The following is a 5626-nucleotide window of genomic DNA, read 5'->3' as shown; positions in this document are numbered from 1 at the left end:
TGTTGCGCTTCTTTCTCAGTTCTAGAGGGTAGATTTCTCCGTGTTGCTTTTTCCCCAGGTCTCCACGCACTTCCTTTTATTTTTCCTTAAAAATTGCCACCTGAGCTAGCCTCTGTTGTCCATCTTCGTCGGTTTCAGAGGGTAGATTTCTCACTGTTGCTTTTTTGCCAGGTCTGCACGCCCTTGTGTTTTTTTTCTGCTTAAAGGTTGCAACCTGAGCTAGCTTCTTTTGCCCATGTCCCTCAGTTTCAGAGGGTGGATTTCTCCGTGTTGCTTTTTCCCCAGGCCTCCACGCCCTTGTGTGTTTCTTTTGCTTAAAGATTGCCACCTGAAGCCAGCCTCTCTTGCCCATCTTCCTCAGTTTCAGAGGGTAGATATTTCAGGGTTGCTTTTTCCCCAGGTCTCCACGCCTTTGGGTTTTGTTTTTGCTTAACGATTGCCACCTGAGCTAGCCTCTCTTGCCCATGTTCCTCAGTTTTAGAGGGTAGATATTTCAGGGTTGCTTTGTCCCCAGGGCTCCACGCCTTTGTGCTTTGTTTTTGCTTAAGGATTGCCACCTGAGCTAGCCTCTCTTGCCCATCTTCCTCAGTTTCAGAGGGTGGATTTCTCCGTGTTGCTTTTTCCCCAGGTCTCCACGCCCTTGTGTGTTTCTTTTGCTTAAAGATTGCCACCTGAGCTAGCCTCTGTTGCCCATCTTCGTCCGTTTCAGAGGGTGGATTTCTCAGTGTTGCCTTTTCGCCAGCTCCCCACGCCCTTGTGTGTTTCTTTTGCTTAAAGATTGTCACCTGAGCTAGGCACTGTTGCCCTGCTTCCTCAGTTTCAGAGGGTACCTTTTTCAGGGTTGCTTTTTGACCGGGTCTCCTCGCCATTGTATTTTTTTATTTTATTTTTTTTGCTTAAAGATTGCCACCTGAGCTAGCCTCTGTTGCGCTTCTTTCTCAGTTCTAGAGGGTAGATTTCTCCGTGTTGCTTTTTCCCCAGGTCTCCACGCACTTCCTTTTATTTTTCCTTAAAAATTGCCACCTGAGCTAGCCTCTGTTGTCCATCTTCGTCGGTTTCAGAGGGTAGATTTCTCACTGTTGCTTTTTTGCCAGGTCTGCACGCCCTTGTGTTTTTTTTCTGCTTAAAGGTTGCAACCTGAGCTAGCTTCTTTTGCCCATGTCCCTCAGTTTCAGAGGGTGGATTTCTCCGTGTTGCTTTTTCCCCAGGCCTCCACGCCCTTGTGTGTTTCTTTTGCTTAAAGATTGCCACCTGAAGCCAGCCTCTCTTGCCCATCTTCCTCAGTTTCAGAGGGTAGATATTTCAGGGTTGCTTTTTCCCCAGGTCTCCATGCCTTTGTGTTTTGTTTTTGCTTAACGATTGCCACCTGAGCTAGCCTCTCTTGCCCATGTTCCTCAGTTTTAGAGGGTAGATATTTCAGGGTTGCTTTGTCCCCAGGGCTCCACGCCTTTGTGCTTTGTTTTTGCTTAAGGATTGCCACCTGAGCTAGCCTCTCTTGCCCATCTTCCTCAGTTTCAGAGGGTGGATTTCTCCGTGTTGCTTTTTCCCCAGGTCTCCACGCCCTTGTGTGTTTCTTTTGCTTAAAGATTGCCACCTGAGCTAGCCTCTGTTGCCCATCTTCGTCCGTTTCAGAGGGTGGATTTCTCAGTGTTGCCTTTTCGCCAGCTCCCCACGCCCTTGTGTGTTTCTTTTGCTTAAAGATTGTCACCTGAGCTAGGCACTGTTGCCCTGCTTCCTCAGTTTCAGAGGGTACCTTTTTCAGGGTTGCTTTTTGACCGGGTCTCCTCGCCATTGTATTTTTTTATTTTATTTTTTTTGCTTAAAGATTGCCACCTGAGCTAGCCTCTGTTGCGCTTCTTTCTCAGTTCTAGAGGGTAGATTTCTCCGTGTTGCTTTTTCCCCAGGTCTCCACGCACTTCCTTTTATTTTTCCTTAAAAATTGCCACCTGAGCTAGCCTCTGTTGTCCATCTTCGTCGGTTTCAGAGGGTAGATTTCTCACTGTTGCTTTTTTGCCAGGTCTGCACGCCCTTGTGTTTTTTTTCTGCTTAAAGGTTGCAACCTGAGCTAGCTTCTTTTGCCCATGTCCCTCAGTTTCAGAGGGTGGATTTCTCCGTGTTGCTTTTTCCCCAGGCCTCCACGCCCTTGTGTGTTTCTTTTGCTTAACGATTGCCACCTGAGCTAGCCTCTGTTGCCCATCTTCGTCCGTTTCAGAGGGTGGATTTCTCAGTGTTGCCTTTTCGCCAGCTCCCCACGCCCTTCTGTGTTTCTTTTGCTTAAAGATTGCCACCTGAAGCCAGCCTCTCTTGCCCATCTTCCTCAGTTTCAGAGGGTAGATATTTCAGGGTTGCTTTTTCCCCAGGTCTCCACGCCTTTGGGTTTTGTTTTTGCTTAACGATTGCCACCTGAGCTAGCCTCTCTTGCCCATCTTCCTGAGTTTCAGAGGGTCGATATCTCCGTGTTGCTGTTTCCTCAGGTCTCCACGCCCTTGTGTGTTTCTTTTGCTTAACGTTTGCCACCTGAAGCCAGCCTCTCTTGCCCATGTCCCTCAGTTTCAGAGGGTGGATTTCTCCGTGTTGCTTTTTCCCCAGGCCTCCACGCCCTTGTGTGTTTCTTTTGCTTAACGATTGCCACCTGAGCTAGCCTCTGTTGCCCATCTTCGTCCGTTTCAGAGGGTGGATTTCTCAGTGTTGCCTTTTCCCCAGCTCCCCACGCCCTTGTGTGTTTCTTTTGCTTAAAGATTGCCACCTGAAGCCAGCCTCTCTTGCCCATCTTCCTCAGTTTCAGAGGGTAGATATTTCAGGGTTGCTTTTTCCCCAGGTCTCCACGCCTTTGGGTTTTGTTTTTGCTTAACGATTGCCACCTGAGCTAGCCTCTCTTGCCCATGTTCCTCAGTTTTAGAGGGTAGATATTTCAGGGTTGCTTTGTCCCCAGGGCTCCACGCCTTTGTCCTTTGTTTTTGCTTAAGGATTGCCACCTGAGCTAGCCTCTCTTGCCCATCTTCCTCAGTTTCAGAGGGTGGATTTCTCCGTGTTGCTTTTTCCCCAGGTCTCCACGCCCTTGTGTGTTTCTTTTGCTTAAAGATTGCCACCTGAGCTAGCCTCTGTTGCCCATCTTCGTCCGTTTCAGAGGGTGGATTTCTCAGTGTTGCCTTTTCGCCAGCTCCCCACGCCCTTGTGTGTTTCTTTTGCTTAAAGATTGTCACCTGAGCTAGGCACTGTTGCCCTGCTTCCTCAGTTTCAGAGGGTACCTTTTTCAGGGTTGCTTTTTGACCGGGTCTCCTCGCCATTGTATTTTTTTATTTTATTTTTTTTGCTTAAAGATTGCCACCTGAGCTAGCCTCTGTTGCGCTTCTTTCTCAGTTCTAGAGGGTAGATTTCTCCGTGTTGCTTTTTCCCCAGGTCTCCACGCACTTCCTTTTATTTTTCCTTAAAAATTGCCACCTGAGCTAGCCTCTGTTGTCCATCTTCGTCGGTTTCAGAGGGTAGATTTCTCACTGTTGCTTTTTTGCCAGGTCTGCACGCCCTTGTGTTTTTTTTCTGCTTAAAGGTTGCAACCTGAGCTAGCTTCTTTCGCCCATGTTCGTCAGTTTCAGAGGGTGGATTTCTCCGTGTTGCTTTTTCCCCAGGCCTCCACGCCCTTGTGTGTTTCTTTTGCTTAACGATTGCCACCTGAGCTAGCCTCTGTTGCCCATCTTCGTCCGTTTCAGAGGGTGGATTTCTCAGTGTTGCCTTTTCCCCAGCTCCCCACGCCCTTGTGTGTTTCTTTTGCTTAAAGATTGCCACCTGAAGCCAGCCTCTCTTGCCCATCTTCCTCAGTTTCAGAGGGTAGATATTTCAGGGTTGCTTTTTCCCCAGGTCTCCACGCCTTTGGGTTTTGTTTTTGCTTAACGATTGCCACCTGAGCTAGCCTCTCTTGCCCATCTTCCTGAGTTTCAGAGGGTCGATATCTCCGTGTTGCTGTTTCCCCAGGTCTCCACGCCCTTGTGTGTTTCTTTTGCTTAACGTTTGCCACCTGAAGCCAGCCTCTCTTGCCCATCTTCCTCAGTTTCAGAGGGTAGATATTTCAGGGTTGCTTTTTCCCCAGGTCTCCACGCCTTTGTGTTTTGTTTTTGCTTAACGATTGCCACCTGAGCTAGCCTCTCTTGCCCATGTTCCTCAGTTTCAGAGGGTAGATATTTCAGGGTTGCTTTGTCCCCAGGGCTCCACGCCTTTGTGCTTTGTTTTTGCTTAAGGATTGCCACCTGAGGTAGCCTCTCTTGCCCATCTTCCTCAGTTTCAGAGGGTGGATTTCTCCGTGTTGCTTTTTCCCCAGGTCTCCACGCCCTTGTGTGTTTCTTTTGCTTAAAGATTGCCACCTGAGCTAGCCTCTGTTGCCCATCTTCGTCCGTTTCAGAGGGTGGATTTCTCAGTGTTGCCTTTTCGCCAGCTCCCCACGCCCTTGTGTGTTTCTTTTGCTTAAAGATTGTCACCTGAGCTAGGCACTGTTGCCCTGCTTCCTCAGTTTCAGAGGGTACCTTTTTCAGGGTTGCTTTTTGACCGGGTCTCCTCGCCATTGTATTTTTTTATTTTATTTTTTTTGCTTAAAGATTGCCACCTGAGCTAGCCTCTGTTGCGCTTCTTTCTCAGTTCTAGAGGGTAGATTTCTCCGTGTTGCTTTTTCCCCAGGTCTCCACGCACTTCCTTTTATTTTTCCTTAAAAATTGCCACCTGAGCTAGCCTCTGTTGTCCATCTTCGTCGGTTTCAGAGGGTAGATTTCTCACTGTTGCTTTTTTGCCAGGTCTGCACGCCCTTGTGTTTTTTTTCTGCTTAAAGGTTGCAACCTGAGCTAGCTTCTTTTGCCCATGTCCCTCAGTTTCAGAGGGTGGATTTCTCCGTGTTGCTTTTTCCCCAGGCCTCCACGCCCTTGTGTGTTTCTTTTGCTTAAAGATTGCCACCTGAAGCCAGCCTCTCTTGCCCATCTTCCTCAGTTTCAGAGGGTAGATATTTCAGGGTTGCTTTTTCCCCAGGTCTCCACGCCTTTGGGTTTTGTTTTTGCTTAACGATTGCCACCTGAGCTAGCCTCTCTTGCCCATGTTCCTCAGTTTTAGAGGGTAGATATTTCAGGGTTGCTTTGTCCCCAGGGCTCCACGCCTTTGTGCTTTGTTTTTGCTTAAGGATTGCCACCTGAGCTAGCCTCTCTTGCCCATCTTCCTCAGTTTCAGAGGGTGGATTTCTCAGTGTTGCCTTTTCGCCAGCTCCCCACGCCCTTCTGTGTTTCTTTTGCTTAAAGATTGCCACCTGAAGCCAGCCTCTCTTGCCCATCTTCCTCAGTTTCAGAGGGTAGATATTTCAGGGTTGCTTTGTCCCCAGGGCTCCACGCCTTTGTGCTTTGTTTTTGCTTAAGGATTGCCACCTGAGCTAGCCTCTCTTGCCCATCTTCCTCAGTTTCAGAGGGTGGATTTCTCCGTGTTGCTTTTTCCCCAGGTCTCCACGCCCTTGTGTGTTTCTTTTGCTTAAAGATTGCCACCTGAGCTAGCCTCTGTTGCCCATCTTCGTCCGTTTCAGAGGGTGGATTTCTCAGTGTTGCCTTTTCGCCAGCTCCCCACGCCCTTGTGTGTTTCTTTTGCTTAAAGATTGTCACCTGAG

The sequence above is a fragment of the Equus asinus genome, unplaced genomic scaffold (genome assembly GCF_041296235.1).
Source record: "Equus asinus isolate D_3611 breed Donkey unplaced genomic scaffold, EquAss-T2T_v2 contig_195, whole genome shotgun sequence".
In the NCBI taxonomy this organism is placed as follows: domain Eukaryota; kingdom Metazoa; phylum Chordata; class Mammalia; order Perissodactyla; family Equidae; genus Equus; species Equus asinus.
The sequence above is the reverse complement of the archived record's forward strand: the minus strand, read 5'-3'. Positions refer to the sequence as shown.